This window comes from Anabrus simplex, chromosome 4 (assembly GCF_040414725.1).
Source record: "Anabrus simplex isolate iqAnaSimp1 chromosome 4, ASM4041472v1, whole genome shotgun sequence".
NCBI classification, from domain to species: Eukaryota; Metazoa; Arthropoda; class Insecta; order Orthoptera; family Tettigoniidae; genus Anabrus; species Anabrus simplex.
In genome coordinates, this window is record NC_090268.1 from 339,590,886 (window position 1) to 339,616,144 (window position 25,259).

Consider the following 25,259-nt stretch of genomic DNA (forward strand, 5'->3'; position numbering starts at 1 on the left):
GGCTGGTATGTGGTTGAAATGGTACATGAAGATCACCTCCATCGTGTGGGGGAGGGGAGGGTGCTTGAAAAGAGCTGCACCACCTCGGGATGAGGACATGACTTTACTTTGCTCGGTTCCATGGCTAAATGGTTAGCGTGCTGGCCTTTGGTCACAGGGGATCCTGGTTTCGATTCCCAGCAAGGTCGGGAAATTTAACCATAATTGGTTAATTCTCCTGCACGGGGACTGGGTGCATGTTCCGTCTTCATCATCATTTCATCCTCATAACGACGCGCAGGTCGCCTACGGGAGTCAAATCCAAAGACAGTGCTAAACAGTCTTGCATTCATGCACATTTCCTGCTACACTCAGATGGTCGAAAAACTAAAGTCGGAATCACTTTCGTCCTCCGAGGACGACAACTGCCAGTAACATGTCTCGGATCCATTACACTCTAAACCAGGACCTCTCAGGGTGCATGCACCAGTGAATTGCGCGTTGCAAGGTGCAAAAGACGACTTCGCTTGGTTGACCAGAGTGCAGACCCCCACTCCTCGATTTGGAGTAATAGCGCTGTCTCTCGCTTTCCCCACGCCTGTCTCGCTCGCTCCGCCTGTCTACCCCTTCCTCACTTGCTCCGTAGCGCTCTAAATCCGAGCAGAGTTGAGCCGAGCTTAGCCGAGTAGCTCCGAGGCGAAGCGCTGGTCCGAGCCGAGCCGAGTGGGAGCAATGCACTGCGCACAGGACATCTGCGCTTCAGTTTGCACGCGTGAGATTTTGAGCGTTTGAGAGGCCCTGCTCTAAATCACATTCTTCATCACTTTCCATCTCGAAATAAATAAGAGGGAAACAATAATGTTATATAAGTGACAAATTTCCTGTTTCTCCAAGCACGTTTCCCGCTTCTTGTTGTCAGTGGGTGCAATGCAACGTAACGTGCTGGCACCCTCGCACTTTGACAGAAATATGTCTAAGAATTCGAAAAGTAAAATTAAGGTTATAAGCCATCTTGTGGCACCTTATGGAACTGGTGACAAGATACGAGGGCTGTAAATTAAGTTGATGGCAACGTATTCCAGACACTCGCAGGAAATCGGGCATACGCAAATAGCATATGGGAGCGGTCAGGTGGCTCTGTTGTCAATGTGCAGTGTGCAATTGACGGGCACCCAGTTGGGAGTGTTGTTGCTCAATGACGTTGAAGTGAAGAGTGTCAATTTCACCACTCAAATAGAGGTTGCCCGTGGCAAAAATGCACCAGAATGTTATCGAGGATTACGTGAAATCTGTGGAGAGAATGCATTACCGTAAAGGGCGGTTGTGCGATGAGTCAAGGCGTTTCGTGCGAGTCGGAATGAGACTGCGGATTTGCACCGCACAGGTCGGCCGTACATTCCTCAAGATCAGACTGATTTATATAGTGAGTGGTCTCGTTTCCGCAGACCATCGATGCACTGTGTGCGAATTATCCGTAGAGGTTGGTCTCAGTCATCAAACGGTGTGGCACATACTCGTACTGACGAAATGTCTTAACGTGAGGAAAATTGCGTCCCGCTGGATTCCACATCAACTCAACGACGTTCAGAAATGACACCGTTATGCACTGGTTAGCATCCACCTGGACAGATTCCACAACGAAGGAGACGCGTTTCTGTAGCGTATTGTCGCCTTTAATGAAACGTGCGCACGAGCCTATGAGCATGAATATAAGGTGTCTATCGAATGAATGGCGTCACGCAGGTTCGCCACGTCCACTGAAATTTCGACAGCAACCCAGTCGGGCGAAGCTAATATTGATTGTGTCATACGACTACGAGGGTGTTGTTATTATTACGCAAGCTGTGCCTGAAGGACAAATCTTCAAACAGTGACTATTATTGCCGACTTCTGGAGCGACATCTGCGTCAGGCTATGCGACACAAACGGCCACGTTTATTGCGAGACGATCGCTCTGTTGCCTGGCATGTCAACGCACGCTCGTATTGAACGGTGGCATTGGGAGGTCTTGGAACACCCTCCGTACTCACCAGACATGAGTCCTTGTGATTTCGACCTGTTTCCGAAGTTCATGGAACCCCTCCGAAGCCGCCGATTTCCTAACGTAGCGAATGTACTCCACGCAGTGGGGCGCTCCGTCGCTGTCATCAACATGAACGCCTTGCCAACGGTTGCGAACGGCTTCACATTGGCAAAAGTTAATAGACTTTGCGGGTGACTATACTGAAGGAGTGTAATGCAATTGTACTCATAAGTTCATTAAATATTGCGTTGTATCACTTTATTTGTCCGCCTCTGTGGTGTAGTGGTTAGCGTGATTAGCTGCCACCCCCGGAGGCCCGGATTCGATTCCCGGCTCTGCCACGAAATTTGAAAAGTGGTACGAGGGCTGGAACGGGGTCCACTCAGCCTCGGGAGGTCAACTGAGTAGAGGTGGGTTCGATTCCCACCTCAGCCATCCTCGAAGTTGTGTTCCGTGGTTTCCCACTTCTCCTCCAGGCGAATGCCGGGATGGTACCTAACTTAAGGCCACGGCCGCTTCCTTCCCTCTTCCTTGCCTATCCCTTCCAATCTTCCCATCCCTCCACAAGGCCCCTGTTCAGCATAGCAGGTGAGGCCGCCTGGGCGAGGTACTGGTCATACTCCCCAGTTGTATCCCCCGACCAAGAGTCTGAAGCTCCAGGACACTGCCCTTGAGGCGGTAGAGGTGGGATCCCCCGCTAAGTCCGAGGGAAAAACCGAACCTGGAGGGTAAACAGATGATGATGATGATGATGATCACTTTATTTACAACCCTCGTACGTTCATATTCAAGGTATTAAGTTTATTTACAGCATACTATTAAACTATACTAATATTTTAATTTTTCTTACAGGATAAAATCCTGCGACATCCCCAGTTTTTAAATTAAGAGGATATTTAATTTTGTAGGCTGAACACTGTTTGTATTACCAAATGGTGGTGTCGGAAGAACTTTAAGGCCTGTATTTCAAAAATCCAACTACCTCTGTCGGATCTGAATCTACAAACCTGGGATCCAGAAGCCAACATTTCATGAGTGATCCACGGAGGGATCATGTAATTTCCAGTTCCCTAGAATAAGCAGTTACATCGATGTCAACGATAATGTTGGTTTATCCTCTCTACGAGTCATGAATGGACTCATAAACAAACTATTAGCAGCAGAGAACTTATTGATCTTTCAAACAATCCATTCAGTACACAGAGGTAGTTCGTACAACCTTCTATTAATACTCTATTTAACTTCGTGGAGTGAACATACAGACGGACAAAGTGATTTTATTTCCCAGCTGGGATGGCCACATTAATGGCTTACGGTATTAAAACACCAGCAGCCAGCTATACCGTACTAATGTAAAGCGTACCATTACAAATGCAATTTAAAAAGCCGTGTCCACCAAGTGGAACGGCTGACTATATCCTCTTTGTCCACAGCAGGGAAAGATATCCTCTTTCCCTGGCCATACACTAAAAATGTAGTAGGTATCCTATGATCATTAACTTGATACGCTTTCATCTGCTATGTGCTATGCGATACTTAAATGAATTTGCATGTCAGCACAGAGTAGTGGTTGTGATTTCTCAATGGGGAACAAAACGGAGGAGAGAAAAGAGATGAAGGGAAGAGAAAATTGCCTTTCACTATCTTGAAGTGGAGACATAAATTAGTTTCACCAATAACAATAGGTAAAGAACAAAGCTGGTATTGTCGTAGATAATGTGCCAGTTAAAAGTTTAATTTCCATTTCAATGATAAGATTGGACAACAAAAGAAACAAGCTTTAGAGTATGTATTATCGGACGTACTTTTATAACACCCTCATTCATAGATTGTGTCGTAAAGAGTAACTTCAGTGGAATATAGTCAAATGAGTCATATTTCCGTTCCGCACGGGATTAGGTCTTAACACACCTTCGTGAGGACAATTAATACGCTATCAAGTAATAACAGTACATGCCTACAATAGCCAGACATTACAATAAATGTGGTGAGCAGTTAAGTTCAGATTTATGATCGAAATTTTACTGCACTTTATATGTTTAAGTTAAATAGCCGACTGTTCAGTTGTACTGTACAATCTACTAACAAGGGGCAATAAATTATTGTTTCATATCCAAAAGGCATGCTCTGTAGACTGTCAGTAAATATCTCCAGTGTAACACAGTGTCTACAAAATGTATTTTTATTTTTCTATTAGTATAACTAAATATTCAAGTCTTCACTCTCTACCCCGAAGGAGTAGGACAGTCCTCTTACAGGGTGGCATGTCGGGCTGAGTGGCTCAGCCGGTTGTGATGCTGACCCCAACTGGCAGGTTCGATCCTGGCTCAGACCGGTGGTATTTGAAGGTGCTCAATTACATCAGCCTCGTGTCCACAAATTTACTAGCACGTAAAAGAATTTGTGTGGGACAAAATTCCGGCACCTCGTTGTCTCCGGAAACCGTCAAAAATTACCTAGTTAGTGGGATGTAATAAACAATAACATTATTAATTACAATTGGCTTAACGTCGCACCGACACTGATAGGTCTTAAGGCGACGATGGGATAGGAAAGGGCTACGAGTAGGAAGGAATCGGCCGTGGCCTTCATTAAGGTACAGCCCCATCATTTGTCTTGCGTGAAAATGGGAAACCACGGAAAACCATCTTCAGGCCTGCAGACAGTGGGGCTCGAACCCACTATCTCCCGGATGCGAGCTCACAGCTGCGCGCCCCTAACCGCACGGCCATTCTTAATTATTAGAGAGTGATGACCTCTCTCAATTCAGGAGAATTTATTTTTACGATGAAGGTGATGCGGAGAAGGATATGGGGGAAAGCGGCCAGGGCCTGTAAAAGGATGTGCCCGGACATTTACCTTAGTGTAGCGGAATGGAAAACCACGTAAAACCATTCTCAAGACAGCTGACGGTGGTGACCACCTGCTCTCCATCTCCCGAATGCAGAGCTATACAGTCATGGTTGAGCTGTGGCCACCGGTCCTCTGCCAGGTTGGTCGGTCGGAATGCAGAGTTGTAGAGCAGCGCACCAGCCGTGGCCACATCGTCTCTGCACCCGCCAACCTACTAGTATAACGTCGCACAAACACAGATATGGAAACCTAACATTCTTCATGATCTGGAGTTAGTTGTCCAATGTTCCGAAGAAAATCCTCCAAGAAGCTGAATTTTACCCGTTTCTGAATAATTCATGAGAAGAAAATAGTAATAGGGTTAGTGTTACTTGATACAGATTTTCAGAATATTAGGATTCAGTTTATTTTTCGGACATTCCGTAGATACTGTCACGGTACGGGCAAGAAGTTATAAAAAACGTTACGTTCATATACAGTAAGGTAATACAATAGTTAGCCGGCCCCGCTGTCCAGGGTAGAGTGCCGGTCACCGGACATTTGTGGGTCACTGAGATATACTTGTGCCCAGTCACAGAAATTCCCCAGCAGTCACAGGAGGTTTGCAGTCACTGCAGCACGGGGTGGGCCTCATTTCTTTAATCTCAGGGTATCCCCACTAACCTGCCGGGGCTCCTTCTCGCCCCATCAAGATTAACATTCTGGATAAAGTGTGATGGAAATCATCATTTTGAAACATATAATTTCCCGTCGACCTAATTATTATATGTACGAAAGTTTGGAGGTTGTTCATTTTAAGTTTTATTTTACGTTAGGTTTTGAATTTGTAATTATTTTAATATTTTTATCGCAGGTGAAACGCAAAATATGCCCGTTTTTAAACGTGTTTCAAGTATGCGTCAATTTCAAGACACTGTTACTCAAAAATCAGTCATCTGATCTAATCCAACTTTCAACAAAATATGCATTGGAATGTTTTATACTTTGTTTATAAATTATAGAATTACATGTTTCCAAAAAACATGGCATAACTTGTTCTCCTTCAGGCACACCCAGGTGACGGTTTCATATTGACTTTCCCTGTACTTTCTGTACATTTAACCATTCCATTGTGCACAACGATTATTAGTAAGTGTCAATCCGTTACAACACACAACAATAAATACCTACACCAGGAAGTTTCGATATAGAATGGTATTTGTGGCTAAAGGTATCAGTCTGTAAATAATGCGCGCGAGAGAAAAATGTTCATCTATAACGAACGAGGAGGAACCCAGGCAGGTTAGTGGGGATACCCTGAGATTATGCTAATGAGGCCCACCCCCTGTTGCAGGGACCGCAAATCTCCTGTGACTGCTGGGAAATTACTGTGAGTGTACACAAGTATATCTCAGTGACCGCACATGTCCGTGATTTTGTGGTGACCGCAAATGTCTGGACACCAGCGTGCCCGCTACAAGATATTTGCGATCAAGGAGATGTGTAGTCACTCCGGCAGGCAGCGGTTTCATAAGCTTAATCCCTGAGTATCCCCGCCAACCTGCCTGGGCTCCTGCTCGCTCACTTCGAGAACAGCATTGTTCTCCCGCGCGTATTATTTAGAAACTGATACCTTCAGTCACAAATACCATTGGAAACCCTGATCTCCTTGTTTTCTAATTTTCACGCCAGGCTGTAGGTTAATTAAGGCTACGGCTGCCTCCTTCCCAAACCTACCCTGTTCTCACCTTAGTGTTGCTTGAAACCTTCCAGGTGTTAGAACGATGTTAAACAACTAGAGAAAACGAACACCCTGACCCTGAGTGAAAGGAATCAAATAGATGCGGATAACATCCCCGACACGGCCGCGAGTAGAACCCAGATTCTCTGAACCGAAGGTTGCCACGCTGACCATTCATCCAAGGAGTGGGAAAGAAGCGGTCGTGGCCTTAAGTAAGGTACAGCCGCAGCACATGCCTGGTGTGCACATGAGAAAAACCTGGAAATCCATCTTCAGAACAACATCAGATGTTAAGCATTTGCAACTTAATCAGACTACATCCTTGAGTCCTTCCAATTCTCTGCACGTCACTTTCACGCCTGCCGTAGCCACTTCCAACACAGAAGATAATAATGACAATTTACTCTCGCCACAATTCTCTCTAATTCCATAAATGATGAGGCATCTGCTACGTTCAACAAGCGTTGATCTTCAGATCTGTATTTCCAGTTCTCGTGTGTGCTGCTCCAACACCATGCATTGTTTCACATGCATGGAGAGCATTCTGAACCACAGGCACTGCTGCCCGAAGAAGGGGAGAGGGTCGACCATGGTCAACTACAGCAGCAGATGACTGCTACATTGTGCAACAGGCAAGAAGAGACACACGTCAAACAACGAGTGCAAATCCAACCACATTTATCAGGACTACAATGCACCCAATCTCACGCTCCACAGTGGCACGGTGACTCTATGGGGGTGGTCTGTTTGCCTGATGACCATTATATTGTGTTCCCTTGACACCTGCACATCGGCGGCATCGTTTGCGATGGTATCAAGAGCATCAGGTCTGGACCGACGAGGAGTGGGGTCGCGTGCTATTCTCACATGAGAGCAGATTCAGTCTGAGTAGTGATTCCAGACGTTCTCCCATCTGGCGAGAGGTGGGAACACGTAACGCACCCAGGAACATTGTCGAACATGATCATTTTGGTGGCCGAAGTATTATAGTGTGGGGAGGCATAATGTTGCATGGGCGTATCGACCTCGAGACCTTTGAACGGAGTACACTCACCGGTCAACATTATTTTGACAGTGTACTCCATTCCCATGTGCGTCTTTTCTGGGAGGCATTCGGCCTTGACTTTATTTTTATGGATGACAATGCACGACCGCATCGAACTCCTTACCAATCATGTGGCCAGCATGGGAACACGTTGCAGAGCATGCATCGCTGTCCGTAGTGATCACACGCCCTTTTAAGAACCTTGTCCCCTGTTTTAGGATGCCCAGGGAACTATCAGGAGCCGCAGTGACTTGCGTGTAATGTATTGTATCAGAATAAAAGTGTCACTTCTGTTCGTCTCATCGCACATTCCCTTCAGTTGCCTACCGTACCATGCTGTAGCAGTTCTTCCTATGTATAGTTTTAGTTTCATCAAGCTATGTTACTTGGCGGTGACACAACATGTGAAAGTTACTTTCGACATAAGTTTTGTATAGCAGTGTATTGGGAGAGTCCTATTTCTTTTCCAGACTGTCATTGTGATGTGTATGGTAACCGCAACCAATATTGTTTAATGAAGGGTAGTGTAATTGTTGTTGTAGTCGATTGGAACCCTGCAAGCGAAACGGACGTGTGTGCGGGAGTGCTGAGTGCTAAGTTGTGTAAGGGAAATGGGAATAGGCACTGAACTCTACCGGGCGGTCATCGACCGCGTAACATACCAGGAATGTGGACTAAAACGTGGAATACATTTCTTTAAATTGTGTTGCTGGCGATAGCGATCACTGTGCTTTTGTCCCACTGACCTCACACCAGGTTTCTATGCACGTGTGGGAGACATCTGGCAACATGTAACCGCACTTTCATTAATTTCTACCGAGTATTTGATATGTTATGTTGCTTTATATATTGAAACAGGAACACCCGTACTTCAGTTCATCGGAGAGCATGAGAAACGACAAGGCGTGTATGGCCCATGCTAAGAGAGTGAGAGAGAAGGGTAGTGAAAAAAAAATTATTAAAGTGGATCCTTCAGTTTATTCAATAGATATGCAAAGAATTATGTCACCTTTTACAGCTGAATCGTGGGGTTGTCCTTGAAGGCGTGGAGGGGACGTCGTCTTGCGGTCGGCGTCGGCGTTGTCTTCCGTCGTTGGTGTTTTCTCTGTATTAGCGTTGATGGCGACTCGAACCTGAGGCAGGAACGGGGAAATGTGGAGCTTCCGCATCGGACGTCATGGGACTCTGGCGTGACACCTTTCTAAGGCGAAGCACACCGAAATAGTTCCCACAGTCAATGATGTTGAACGCACTTTAGCAACAAGGATAAAGTCAGAGTCACAGTTCCATGAGAATAAGATGGAAGGAATTATCGTTGTACCCCTGCGTAGGTTTACAAACATCCCCACAGGGGAAGGAATGAAGGAAAAAGCGCACGGGCCTGGGCCTGTTTCAAGTTAACAGTCCTTTTAGCAAATAACCACATTTATTTTCAATACAAATCCCCTTAGTGGGTTTTCCTTTTAGCGTGTTAACACGTACAATATAGTTTAAATCTCAAAACAGCCTCAGGCTGTGAACTAAGTACATTCATACTGGGCATTGAGCCAGAACATTAAAAACAAAATTTAACCATTCAACTGCCCTCCGTTCAAAAGCACTCAGTACATACAATAGCAGAGAATCTATTATCCTTAACCAATGACGATGGAGGTGGCAGCTAATTTTGAAGGTGCCTGCCCGTATACAATAACATTAAAAGGCACTGGGTTACACTCATATCGTAGGACTGAATATTTCGGAGTCCCAATAGTGACATCCTCCCTTCGTTCTACCCCGCGCTAGTACTTCAGTTTTATCTAGTAGAAGAGCTTACCTCCACACCGAGGACAAGACAGGGTTCGAAACCCAAACGGACTAGCCGCCACAACTCAAGGCACCGAGTACATCTGCCGCTGCTGGCTATCAGGCAAGTCCAGTCCCTCACCTCTGTCCGTAGCTCGACAAGCGACTCCTTTCACCGAGAACTTCGAGAGAATACACTACCTGTCCCAGCCGGTTACCGCCTCTCGGTACCTAGGGTTAGATAGGGAATCTGTAGGCCAGGGACCCGCTTAACAACGGATCATCCCGCGTCTACTAGCTCGAATTCGTATGTCCCAACAGCTACACACACGGAACCAGGCTTGTTATTCAGAAAAGAGCAATGTCACGCTTCGGAAAGAGCAATTTGTCGGCAAGCCTGGAACCACACAGACAAAACTCCGAGAACTTCTAGAAATGACGGAGAGTGAGGAGCTGTCGTTATTACGGCACTCTGACCACTCTACGGCCGTCAGTACATCAGCGGAGGGCATAGAGCAGTTATCACAGCGCCGCCCCCCGCCAAATACCCCAACTGGCAATATATTGTTTAATAATAATATATTGCACTTGTCTGCAGGGTGGAATGCTACAAGCGCGCATAGCTTGTCGCTACCAGTCCTCGCTCGGGTCAATGACCCGGCCGAGCGGGAGCTGGAGGTGACTCAGCGCCTAGCGTGCTCCGAGAGCAGGAAACGAAATGTGCAGGAGCTGGGAGCAGACTTTACCCCTGACTCCCAGCAAATAAACCTGACGGGAAACGTTTACCTGACGGGGCAAGCTGTGCGTAACTATGCGTGCGCCACCACCACCACTACTACATACACCACGACATCTCCGATTACCACCCCGTCAGTACAAGCCAGCTCGCACGTACCAGTGCAGCCGCTCCCCAATCGGCCGGCCAGCCACAGGGCTGACCCCCGAAATAAGAGCAGGCGAAGCCTGGAAGCGGAGCTGGAGTGCGTGACGCTGTGCTCGGGCGACCGGGAACCGGGGCTAGCCCCTGATGTGCCGGAACCCGAACGCGGGAAGGAACAGTCGTATGGCTCCACTGAGCTAGCGGCTGAGGAGGAACACGAAAACAAAATGGAGGCTACTCCTCCCCCCAACACGAACCGAACCCTCGAACCCAACCCAGTGGTCAGCCAGTCGGACGCCGGGAAAGCGGGACCCAGTTCCGCAAACCCGAGCGCGAAGACAACAGCGCACAAGGGAAGGAATAAGAGGGGGAAACGGACTCGGCAGATGGCGCCAACTACAGTCCAACCCCCACCCGGGCGAGCGGGAAACTCGGACTCGGAGTCGGACGAGGCCCCACTGGTGATCGACCTTTCAGGCGCATCCCGGGAGGCCGAATCTGAGAGCTCCGAGGGAGAGGGACCCAGCCAGCACGGGGTGACCGAACCCGAGGTCCCAGCCACCCAGCCGGGAAACCAGGGTGACGGCTTCAGGGAGGCAAAAGGGAGGAAGAGGGGGAAGGGAAAGGGGAAAGGAAAAGTAACCCAGCCCCTGAGCCGCAAGGCCCAGGCAGGCGGGAGAAATAAGCCAAGTACCCGAGTCGATAGTAGCACCGAAACATCTATCGGCTCAACCCAACCCCAGCACTCCACACACAAGAGGCAGACTCGTCAGAGCCCACCTCCACCACCACAACAAAAGAAACAGATCACCCGTAAGGGGTCAACCCCCCCGCCCCTTACGGTATACACCACCAACACCAAGACACTCGAAACGGAGCTCCTCAAAAAGCTGCCGCATGAAGAGAGAAAATATTATTTCTCTAGGCCGAGAGTAGACGCACATATAGCGATTCGGCTGCACATGACGAGCTTTGAGAGCTACGAAACCGCTATCGAGGTGCTAAAACGGCTGAATATTACATTTGTAAGAATATTGCCCAATAGCACTATGAAGCGGTTCGTAGTGAGGACCCCCGTTAACGGAAGTAATGCGGACGAAATCCAGCTTGCATTGAAAGCTCAGGATATCCCCGCATTCTCCGTTGTGCGGATGCGGGCAGGGAATAGGCCAGCCAAGGGCAACCTATTCCTAGTTGCAGTGGCGGACACCCCAGACGCGGACAATCTGCGGAAAATGCGGATGCTCGCGAACATGCTGGTGTCGGTCGAGCCATACCGCCCCCCAGCCACTGGCCCCCAATGTGGAGTGTGTCAGAGGCATGGCCGTCCAGGGGCGGCGTGCCGACTGGAGCCCAGATGCCGCAGATGCGCCGCCTCCCACTTGTCCCGCGACTGCCCCCACGGCAACGACCCCGCGTACTCTAAGTGCGCTAACTGCGGGGGAAAACACGCGGCCAACTTTAAAGACTGTCCTAGCCGCAAGGACTACGAAGCCGCCCATCAAGGCAAAGGGCCAAAGGGTAATAAGCGTGGCAACCCTAAGGCCCAAGCAGGCCCCTCACGCACAGGCGCTTCACGCAAGAAGAACCCAGGCCCATCAGGTACAAAGGACCCTTCAGGTCTCGCAGGCCCGTCAGGCACAAAGGGCCAAAAGCAAGGTCCTTCAGACAACCAGCGCCCATCAGGCGGAGGCATTTTAAATTTCAAGCCCGTACGGACGGTAGGCAAGCAAAACCACGGGCCCTCAGCCCAACCAGCCCCCACCACCGTCCGAGCTAAGACCTCAAGTAAGAACAACAAGAAGGCCCAGCCCCAAGAAACCAAACAAAGGCAGGTTAAGTCCACGCCAGCACTTCCCGAGCTACTAGAAGGCCCACCCCAGGCCAGCTCCACCCCCCGCAGAGAACCTGCCGATAGTCAGCCGGCATCCGCACCACCACCCCCCTCGCCCTCACCTCTCACCACACCAATCTCACCAACAACACAGCTACAGGCACAACAGCCAGCGGGGAACATGGCAGTAAAGGCGTTCAGGGAAAGGATAGAAGAAATCCTGAAAACCTTCTTTCCGAACCTGAACCTGTCGGTAGCCATAACCACTGGGGTTATGATGGCCAACATGCTCCCCTACCCCTGGCTAAGGGACCTGGCTAATGCAATCTCCGAACTCCTAACCCTGGATGGCTGAACAACCCAACGAAGATAATAATAATAATAATAATAATAACAATAACACGCAGGAGCTTCGAGTTCTAATATGGAATTGCCAGGGCGTCAGGTCCAGGAAATATGAACTCGAAGCCTTCCTAGCCGCGAACTCAATACACGTAGCTCTCCTAACAGAGACCTTCCTCCCTCCGGGGAGGAAGTTCACTATAAGAGGCTACAAAATGCACAGAAGCGATAAGGCTAACAAAGTTGGAGGAGTGGCAGTCCTGGTAAGGAAGGACATCAAGCACATGGAGGTAGACATACCAGAGCTGGTCACGCTAGAGGCATGTGGAATAGCCCTACCAGTGCAGGGAACACTCATAAATGTAATAGCAGCATACTCCAGACCGACAAGCCTTAACACTCAGGACATAGAAACAGTACTAGGGCTAAATCGAAACACAGTGCTAGGAGGCGACTTAAACTCGAAACACGCCACCTGGGGATGCCTGAAACCAAACCCAGCAGGCACAAGGCTGTATGACCACATGCTATCCCAGGACTATGTGGTAACAGCCCCCAGTGAGCCCACGTTCCTAGCACCGAACGATCACGTATCCGACATACTTGACATAGCCCTATTGCGACATATTCCTCAAAGGCATAGCATTAAGGTAGTGAACGACCTGGGGTCGAGGCACCAACCAGTGATATTTACACTAGATGCGAACCCAGAGGAATATGAGAAAAACCCCAGACGCCGGCTCAACTATAAAGCAGCCAACTGGGGCAAATTCGAACGCAAGCTAGACACACTCCTACAGGGAAGCGAAGGCATGCTAATAGACAGCACAGCCCAAATTGACGAAGCAGTCAAAACCCTCGTAGAAGCAATTCAAACAGCCACAACTGCGAGCATACCGCTAAGCAAACACAGAGAAACACCTCTTTTCGAGATTCCAGCGCACATTAAAGAGTTAATACGCAGGCGCAACAGTCACAGGCGTAACTGGGCTCGACATCACAGAGACGAAGACCGCGAGATGAAAAACGAATTAAACACGGAAATACAAAAGCAACTACTCGAATACAGGTCGGAAAAGTGGAACAACCACCTCAAACGTTTCGACACCAACACCAGGCCAGTGTGGAACTTAGCGAGACACTTCACGCGAGAACCACACAACATCCCTACCATCAAGGGACCTAACGGCCCGGTATACGAGAACCGTGACAAAGCCGAAATCATAGCGGACTCCATAGAGGCGGCTTTCACCCCAAACGAAATACCATCTGACCCAGCCTTCATCAGGCAAACTGAGGCAAAGGTAGCAGAATTCCTTGAAAACGCACCTAAGCCGGAAGTTAAGAGGACAAATATACATGAAATTAAGTGGATTATAGGTCATCTTAACTCCAAGAAGGCGCCAGGCCCAGACGAGATCCAGAACATAATAATTAAGAAATTAACTCACAAAGCCCTAACACTACTTACCAGCATCTTCAATGCAATGTTCAGACTACAATACTACCCTGAACAATGGAAAAGGGCTAGGATCCTCGTATTTGGAAAACCAGTCAAAGACAAGTCAGACCCCAACAACTACAGACCCATCAGCCTTCTGGACGCCCTCAGTAAAGTATTCGAGAAAATACTACTGAAAAGGTTAATAGGGCATATCAAGGAAAAAGGTATAATTCGCAACGAGCAGTTTGGCTTTAGGAACGCACATTCTGCCCCACAACTGCTCACTCGATTCATAGAACAAGCCACCATAGGTCTCAACAAACGAAGAGACACAGGAACGGTTTTCCTTGATATCCAGAAAGCATTTGACAAAGTCTGGCACGAAGGCCTACTAGCGAAACTAATAGACCACGAATTCCACCCAGGCTATATAAGACTTATTAAATCATATCTGGAGGGCCGAGAGTTCAAAGTAGACGTACATAACACGCTGTCAAGTACTCGCAGGATTAGAGCGGGCGTAGCCCAAGGGTCCCTTATCGGCCCAATCCTCTTCGTCCTGTATACAAACGACATGCCTACGACAGAACTCACTACCACACACCTCTACGCTGATGACACCGCTATCTCAGTTCAACATCCACAACTAGCGTGCGCTCGAAAGAGGCTCCAAGTAGCACTAAGAACTCTCGAGCCTTGGCTAACGAAATGGCGCATCAAGGTCAATGTTGACAAGTGCCAAGCAGTGCTGTTCACTAAGAAGAACAGACTCACACGCAAAACAGTCAACATAAAAGCGCTAAAGCTTTTCAACGAAGATATAGTGTGGCATGACAAAGTCAAATACCTAGGAGTAGTCCTAGACAGAAAGCTCACCATGCTACACCACATCAATGATATTCAAAGAAAAGCACACATACGACTTAACCAGCTATATCCTATACTGAACAAAAAGTCCAGTATTAAAACGGAAGTAGCCATAAACATGTATAAGGCCTTAATCAGACCAATAATCATGTACGCAGCCCCAGCGTGGGGGTTCACTGCAATGACGAACCTGGATAAACTGGAATTAATACAAAATAAATGCCTACGAGCAGCGACCAGACTCCCTTTCGACACGCCAATACGCCAACTACGCAGTATAGCGAAAGTCAGCTCAATAAGGCACCAAATACGTAAACAGACACTAAACATGTACAGAAAGTCATGGAGTAATAAGATCAACCCGTTAATAAGCGGGATCGGACGCTACGACGTTGATCTGTACAAAAAGTATCCTACACCGAAAAACATTCTGTTCAGCCACAGGGTTGGGTGGGCGAGGGGCCGATAGCCAACCCACTCCCGCCAAGCTGACACCTATATACCACACACACCCACACACTGCAGACACCTATGTAAATATGTAAATATGTTTCAGCTGTCCTAGACCCAGGGACCAGGCGAGGAAGATTGACAAAAAGTACAACTTAAGAAGACGACGGCAACGCAGCCAGACGGCCAAGGACGTGTCAATCCACCCCCGCCCCCCTACAGAGACATGGGAGCGGAACACCAGCCCGCGCCCTATAAACAGCACTAATATCTATCTGTTATCTCTTTCCTATCTAGGTTGTAAGCTGGACATGAGAGCAGGCAAACAGCCGGCACTCCAATGAGAACTTGTATATACATATGTTATTAATAATCTTAGTTTTAGATCTGCAGTGACAAGTGTGTTCAAACAACACCGCATAGAGGGACATCGACAGGAGGAAGAAGATAGACCCTTGCATGCAAGGCTTGGCTCTAATTCCCCCCTCTCCAAAAGGAGACTTGGCACCAGGGACTGCTGGCTGCTGGACAATGGGACGAACCTGTGGCCCAAAGCCCAGACGCTAGCAGACCCGAGCCGACCCGGCAGTGACAAGAAGGACTGATCCCCATAATAACAAAAATTGCAAGGAATTGGTTTATGTTTTGTGCATGTTACCTGTTCCTAACTAACATAACCTCTGGTCTTTTTCCAGCCCACATCCTTGCATGTGCTATCAAAAGATGTCAGGTTTTACATGTAGGCTCTTTCTTCCTTCTGCCTATGTGGTTTTTCCCTGACCCTTCAATACCATACCTTAACACTATCCAACCAATACAAACTTTGCCGTGGTAGCGAGTCTGACTCGGAAACCGGCAGATACTCCTTGTATCACTTCCCACTCTACCCAGCTATCTCTTTTCTACTTAGAAATTAATAGCATGTCGGAGGCCATGTAGATTGAGTCGATGGTCACGGCGGGGGAGCGGGCTACGGGGGCCCCCCGTATCTAAAAAAAAAAAAATCGACAAGCGAGCGGCCTGCCGGGAGGGAGGGGAGGAAGGCCAGCCCAATTGGCTGGAAAAGAGGGGAAGGCACGTTGCCATAGCAGCGCGGCGGCAGGATGAAGGGAGAAAATCAACTTTTAGAAATACGTCGAAAGAAGATAAATATTAACCCATAAAAGGCCGAACATAGCTATTAATAGTAATAATAATAATAAATGGAAAAACCAAAAGTCAATCTTAAAGGCGCAACCAGGCAGCCAACAAAGCCCAAAGGGGGCAGGAGAATTGCCTAAAACATACAGCACAATCGTATTTGGAATAATAAACAAACGAAAACAATCTAGGACCTTCCGAGATGCAGTGATTAAGCACTTCACAAAGAAAATTAAATTCACCGGGTACAGTCTCTGCACTGTACACCATGAGCACAATATTCACACACTTGTTGAAATAAACGATAGTCCAAATTCTGTTACGTCGTAATTTTCAGAAGATTATCACTGACACTTAAGATCATACGTGATTCTGAACAGATTATGATGGGAATTGGCATGGTCCCTCGGAAAGAAATGACGATACCGTATTCCACAAGTTAATACTGTCTTTAAGAGGGAATGTCGGCACAGTTTTATTACGAACACAGTTCCGAAAAATGGATAGACACAGTCTTTAAATGAAATGAAGGTCGGCACAGTTTTATGTTAGAAACGTTATCGCTGTTTTCACACAGTCTTTAAATGAAATGAAGGCTGGCACAGTTTTATTACGAACACAGTTCCGAAAAATGGATAGACACAGTCTTTAAATGAAATGAAGGTCGGCACAGTTTTATGTTAGAAACGTTATCGCTGTTTTCACACAGTCTTTAAATGAAATGAAGGCTGGCACAGTTTTATTACGAACACAGTTCTGAAAAATGGATAGACACAGTCTTTAAATGAAATGAAGACTGGCACAGTTTATGTTAGAAACGTTATCGCTGTTTTCACACAGTCTTTAAATGAAATGAAGGCTGGCACAGTTTTATTACGAACACAGTTCTGAAAAATGGATAGACACAGTCTTTAAATGAAATGAAGGCTGGCACAGTTCATAACGCACATTCATAGTCCACAAACGAAATATAATCGCCCAGTCGTACAGACTGATAAAAACGAAATTATGTTTTTGTTCATGCACAAAGTTCAAGCCCACGAAGAAGGCTTCCAACACTAACGTTTCCGAACTCAAGTACACAGCCGGACCGAGTGACGAATTATATCGCGACGTGCTTACTTGCACACACACTGAGCTCACGGCTTACTGCCGACTCCTCTCACTCTCTCTGCCTATGGCACACTGCAGCTGCACACTGCACACACTGCACACTCTCTGATTTACCCCAGGCTGGCGATTCGCTTATATTGCCGAAGGTCGGTGGGCGTGGCTACACATGTGGGCCCCAAGAAAATTTTATATCTTGGCCATCTTTACACCGATTGACATGAAATTTCGGCTAGCAGCGTTCATTATTCCTGCCTGCAAGTTGACGTTATTGAAATATTGATATCACATTTCGTTCATGCTGCAATGCTATGGAACACGAAAGAACCTTCTGCGTGACGTCGCTTGACCTTGGCCGGTGTTCTGGAACAGCGCGAGCTTGCTTGCAGTTCCCACAATGCCTGTGCGCTCGGCGCAAGTTTTAAATGCTTACGGCCGAGTGTTAGCGAGTTCCTCTTAATCAATGAAACGTGAATGCTCGTAGGGCATTCCCGTTTCAATATATCTCGTCCTTAAGTTTTGCACACCAGTGTAATTATCTTGAGAACCCGTGCTGATCCGCAACATTCGTTATAAATAGGTTAGATGACGTGTCTTGATATAAAATTGCTCCATGCGTTGTCAGGGTACCTTTTTAATGTTTACGTTTAGGATTTATATTACCTGTTACTTATGAGTGAAGTGAACTGTTGTAAATTTCTTCATTATGGCGATAATAGGTATATTTCCCACTAATTATTGCTGTGTATTTAATTTAAAATGTTTTAGATTATTTCGTTTCGCGTGGAATTTTGTCCTTGTTGCAGCCCATATTGTCTATGAAATTGCCGATCCTTTCAAATAAATAATACGAATGTGTCACTGTTCAACTCAGCCATCCCGAAAAATATCTGGCTCGTTTTCGATTATTTTGTTCAAGTCTTACCCCCACATTATTTTTCTCCAGGTAGTAAGTCATACGTGTACCAAGTCTTGTTGAGAGCTGTGTTGAAACCTAGACACAAAAATCCATAATCTCGCTGATTTTAATATTTTCGTTTTCATCCCTTGTCACCCCCAATGCCGATGGAGACATAAACGGCGTCCGGAGTGTCACTACTTATTATCAGCGACCCCGAAAACTATAGATTCAACACTAATCTTGATCGTTTTCGACTTTTTTTTTCATTTCACTCTCTCCCAGCGCTCAACATTTGTAGTGTTAGGGTTGTTCTACTGCCACAGTATTTTTCTCCAGATAGTAAGTCATATGTGTACGAATTTTGGTCGAGAGCTATGCTGAAACAAACACACGTACATCAATAACCTCGGTTTTTTGACATTTCATTCTCCACCCCTTCTCATCACCCCCTGCCCCTTACCATGCCGATGGTGGCTGAACTTGGACTTACATGTCACCCAGAGTGTCACTATTCATCTCATAGATCCTGGAAAAGATGGATTTCACACTAATTTTGGTCTTTTTCGATTATTTCTTCATGTCACTCCCTCCCAAACCCCAGCCGTAGGGGTGCTAGGGACGTCTTACCCTAATAGCATTATTTTCCAGACAGTAAGTCAAATGTATATCAAGTTTGGTTTAGAGTTATGCTGGAGCATACAAACATACGTCCATAAACTCGGTGCTGTTGTTTGTTTTTTCGTTTTTTGTTTCTTTTACGTCGCACCGACACAGATAGGTCTTATAGCGACGATGGGATAGGAAAAGCCTAGGAGTGAGAATGAAGCGACCGTGGCCTTCATTAAGGTACAACGCCAGCATTTTCCTGGTATGAAAATGCGAAACCACGGAAAACCATCTTCAGGGCTGCCGACAGTGGGGTTCGAACCCACTATGTCACTCACAGCCGCGCGTCCCTAACGGCACGGCCAACTCAGCCGGTTCGGTTATTTTGGACATTTTCTTTTTCACCCTTACTGCCCCCCATCCCCACCCCCATGGCGATGGTGGCTGAACTTGGACTTAAATGGCAGGCCTGAAAACTATGGATTAAATACTAATATAGGTCATTTTCGATTCTCTTTGCATGACACTCCCTCCCCATTCCACCCATTGCCTGTCTTCCCCAACACAAATTTTCTCTCCAGATATTTTTCAACCATATGTGTACTAAGTTTACTTGTAGTTGCAGGTTTGTCTGTAGCCACCTGTCAGATTTAATCATGCAGGTTCTCAGATATGTTTACCTAAAGGTATCTCCTTAACTGTATGCAACCCGCTAAGTACAGAATGTATTGCGGACTTGAGGCAAGCCTTCGCCAGTAGTTACTGGAGCGGTAATTTAGTATTAATTTGATTTTAGGATTACTCAATGTTGACTGAACTTAGAGACCTATAAATGTCTGATAATTCACCGCCAGGTAATTCCGGAGAGATTAAAAAAGGAATGAAGCAAATAAATCCCGTAGAATGGCCAGACGATTGGACAAAGCAATTTTAGTAAACTTTTCAAATATACAGATAGATACTATCACGTAGATCCTACAGTGCAGACTCCATAATGGTCGTCTGTTGGACAATAATATTTTCCTATTCAAACACTGGAAGAGCAGGATTTCTTTCACCAGGTCCGGAACCAAACTCCTCGTTCTCCTCCTCCTCCTCCCGCTATTCTCCCTCAGGAAAGGTATATATCAGGGAGGGGGGTGATTACTTTTCTAACAGGAAGTAGAACTAGGCAACCATTCTCTCGTAAAACTAATCTGACTGAAAAATGGAAAAGGACCGACCATAAGAATAATGAAGGAATCGGAAAAAGAAAGGGCATCAACATGATTCCCTAGGCATTGCAAACCAAATACCGTCGTGGTCGTAAGAGAACAAGAGTTTCCAAGGAAGACCAGACAGGAAAGAGGGAAGTGAAACGCCTAGTGTAAGTGGAAGCAAGACAGTACTAAGGGGAGAGATTAGCAAACAGGTGTATATTTAAATTAACTTCTCGGCGGATCAATGGTAGAGTCCGACTCATGATGCGATGTTCGTGAGTTCAGTCCCAGCTGAGGTCGTCGATTTTTGAAGGACGGTCAGGGACCTTGACACGCCATATCAATGTTGTTGGAAAGATCGCTGATGGCGTACTTAAAGCGTCACCCGACAAAATAAAACTAACTCAGCCATAGTATCCGTGCCAGTAGAAATTAGCTTTCGTAGCTAGACAGCAGCACAATCAGAATACCACACTAGCTGAGGCCCACACAAATATTATTATTATCACTATTATTATCATTATTTATATTATTATTATTCCTGTGTACAAAGAATTTGTATATCAAATCTGAAAGGGATTTGCCTACTTTTACGACTGTTATTCATGAACACACGACCGCTTCCTAACACCACTGTTTGGAAATATACAACACCCTACGCTCAGCATTTTTTAACTATTTATTTTATGTCACACAGACCCAGACGATTTTATGACGTCCATAGGATAGGAAAGAGTGTGGACTGGGAATGAAGCGACTGTGGCCTTGTCTGGTGTGAAAATGGAAAACCACGATAAACCACCTTCAAGGCAGCTGACAGTGGGGTTCGAACCCACTACCTCCGGAATACAGCTACGTGATCCAAACCGTATATCCACTCGCTCCGTGAGTGATTATTATTATTATTATTATTATTATTATTATTATTATTATTATTATTATTATTATTATTATTATTATTATTATTATTACGGGGGTTGGTGGATCAGCAGAGGTGAAAGAAGGTGCCGGGGTGAATGGGTCTGACTACAAAGCTGAGATATGAATTAAAATTTCATTAAAGGTTATATTTTCGAAAATGACAAAACAAATACAAAAGACATCATGGGTGAACTTGAGCAGGAGGACGTCGGCGACACCTAAACGCCCCGAAGCCCATTAGATACACAGGAAGAATTGGGCTGAGAAATGCCCACCCCGGAAGAAAAATTAAATGAGCAATAAAATACGCACATTTTACCATAGCAGACAACCGTTAGAATTGACATCCAGCAAGGCTTAACTAGAGAGTTAAGGAGTAGTTGGTCTGAAGGCCTAGTACCTATACAAAGAGTGTAGGTCAACGGTGAAGAATTTAGCCCCCGGCCATACCCAACGGCACCGCCCAAAAAACTACATCTTAAAGGGGCGACCGGTAGGAAAAGTGCAGTCAAGAAGCACTCGAGACGAATGACAAGATCGGGGTCAAACAACCAAAACGATAATCATCACTCAAAAGAAACCACTAGAAGGGGACAACCCCACGGAACCTTAAGATTCACAATATCTTGAACAACCATGCCACCAGATTCAGGCCTTCGTTATGAGGAGTTTATAGATAAATTCCTACTTGCGCCAGTGGCCAGGATGGAGGACTTCGCGAGGGCCAGACTAGATAGAAAAGGTTATAAATTTAGATAAGAAGAGAACAAATTCCAGCAACCAGGAAAATTCTGAGTGTTCGAATCGAAACCTATGTTCAGCCGTCAAAAAGGGCTTAATTGAGACCAATTCAACCACGCTCTGCTACCACTTGTTACGGTGGTTTGGTGGATCAGCATAGGTGAAAGAAGGTGCCAGGGTGAATGGGTCTAACTACAAAGCCGAGATATGAATTAAAATTTCATTAAAGGTTATATTTTCGAAAATGACAAAACTTAACAATTTTCACATAGAATTTCAAAATTTAATAAAGAAGAACAAGTCAACAAATAACCGACAATCGGGTACAAGACCAGGAAAAGCCAAGATTCAGAACAATTCTGGGCCTTACGCCCCTCACTTTACAATTCCCTTGAGCTCCTAGCTCGAATGTACCAAGCACAATACTTTCAAGGGAAGAAAACCCCTTCATTCAAGGAGCACTTGCTCCAAATTACAATATTTAGCCTCCCAAGACCCACTTTACCCTTACAAAACTTGAAACAGGGCTAGTAGGCTCTGGGGTACCTTAAGGCTTATTCCAGGCAATAACAAAAAACTTACACACTCCTTGGCCTTATATGGCCCAATCTCAAACTTTGAAACAGGGGTATCTCGTACCCAACCTACAGGGCCTTTACAGAAAGAACAGGCTAAGTAATTAAATGGCCCGAACACAACATGAATGGAGGGTTATGCTTGCACTCCCTAATATGAACATTAAAACAACCACGGAGGCTCTAGGCCTATGAAACAGGGGCTATTCCCAACCTACTGAGGTGACTCGTATAGGAATTACTTTACCGCATTACAGAAAGAAGAAAGTTGAAAAGACGTAGTCACCTCAAAACCAAAGTGAAAGGGAGCTCGAGAAGGTGCATCACTCTCTATCCCCGAATTACACTTAAAGATTTATGAGGTTATTACAATAAGTCGGCAGAAAGTTGCATCTTTAGGAAACCAGTTTACATAGCTAATGACTCGGACCTTTCCCTCAGGTTAAACTGCGGAGCTAGCAAGAAATAAAGATGTTATGTGGCCATTACCTTGACGGTGTACTGCTGCCTGATGAAAGAGGCGCCTCCCGCCTCCTGCTTTACACCATCACTCTCAGAAAGACGACGATGAAGTGGCCAAGAGACGTGAAAATCCGTAGTTTTTAAACCCTCAGGGAAGATTCGAGATCTTTCATGAATCCTCAGAATACGCCCACATAAATTTTATTGGCTGATACAGAATGGAGAAGAAACACAGGGTAGGTTAGAAATTAATTATAAAATTTCGGCATTGGCTACATTCAAAACTGGCGAAAAGGAGGGAAATATTGCCAACCCAGAAATAAATGAACATCACTTAGTTACCAGAAATCTAGAGATACAAAACTTCTTCAAATCAAAGGTTCATTCACTTCGCACCAGGGTGCAGGATCCTAGGTTTTAGTAGTGACACCTTGGGACGAAAGTTCAAATTTATTCCATTATCAGTTGCACATTTTTGTCAGTAGGGGAGTACTATTAGGCGCAGAATTAGAATGCGCGGGATAGGGGTGTACCTCCCGGTACAATTATTATTATTAATATTATTATTATTATTATTATTATTATTATTATTATTATTATTATTATTATTATTATTATTATTATTATTATTATTATTATTATTATTCAGGATGAGTGGTTCGGATAGTGAGATGCTGGTTTACTGGGCCCAAGCAGTGGGTTTGACGTCAGTTCATTCCGGTAGTATATGAATGTGCTCAAACAGACCAATCTCCGGTTGCTAGATTGTACCATTTTAGGTTGAGCAGTCCCGTAGGACTGTGAGCTAAAATATTAGAATAGAATAGAATAGAATAGAATAGAATAGAATAGAATAGAATAGAATAGAATAGAATAGAATAGAATAGAATAATTCCATCCACTAGTTCCGGATCACCTGGAACTGAGGAGAGGGTAATAATTTATTGCAATCCAAATTATTTTTGGCACATGCATGCTTTTTTTACAACAATTAATTTATCTACTACTACATTAAACGTATTGTATTTATTTTTGCCCTAGACGTTAACAACTGAAAGATTAAATTATATTGTTAAAACTATTTTACTCAGTGTAATACAGCACATATCTCGCATTACTAAAAATCAACAGCAGAATTTAATCTAAGTAACGATCTTTTGAACTAGGTATAAAGTAACAAAGGGTTGTTAGATGCGAAGAAATCGTCCATTTTTAAAACAAATTGGTGAACCATGTTGGAATGTTAAAGAGTGCATAACATTATGTACTGTATGAGGATAAATAAACATACTCTGTTTATATTACGTAATTATGCGTGGTGGTCTAAATATACACATTTTATGAAGTCTGTATATTTAAATTAAAATGTGCGTCTAAACACGTATAATTTTATATACCAGTGCTGTATAAATTTCAATAACGTTTGCAACATATATAACTGCTGCGCCATTCTCTACTCTCCAAATATAAATTAATATACCTTGACTGGCTTCGGGATGAAAATACTTCCAATCCAGCTTCAGTGTGATAAATATCATTAAATTGCACAATGATTTTTTTGTTTGACATGTGATTTCAATATATTTTACTCTAAATCTGTATAAATAAAGTTGTAGGGGGTCCGCTGTCTGTAATTTCGTTTGTTTTCCCAATTTTTCAATACGGAATCGGTGTTTTTTTATTTTTCGTGTCTGTTTGTCTTTGTCTGTCTGTTTGTTTGTCTGTTTGTTCCACTATCACGGCAAAACGGCTTGATATATCTCGACCAAACGTCATATTTAGTGTATACACATCCCAGGGAAGGTTTTGATATGCATATCATTTTAAAATCTTTGAATAGACTGGGTGTTTATAGCAAAAACCGAACGGTTTTCCTCCATTTTCTCTTATACTATTGTCTTTCTGTAAACACCGTGGACTCTATGTAAAACGCCTCTTCATTATAAACAACTTTTGTTATGTTCATAATTTTCCTTACTATTCAAGTGACGGAGAAAATTACTATCTCACTCACTGCCTTTACAGTAATTTACGGAAAAATCCGTATACAATGTAGAATACCGTAGCGAAGCGCGTGTACATTTGCTAGTTTTATAGTAAAGTTTCCGGGCTCATTGGCTCAGGCGGTTGAGGTGCTAGCCTTCTGATCCCAACTTGGTGGGTTCGATCCTGGCTCAGTCCAATGGTATTTGAAGATCTTCAAATATGTCAGTCTCGTGTTGGTAGATTTACTGGTACGTAAAAGAACTCCTACGGGGAAAATTTCTGGAACCTCGGCGTCTCCGAAAACCACCAAAGTTGTTAGTGGAGTGTAAAATATTATTATTATTATTATTATTACTTTATTATTAATAATAATGAATGTTATTTGCGTTACGTCCC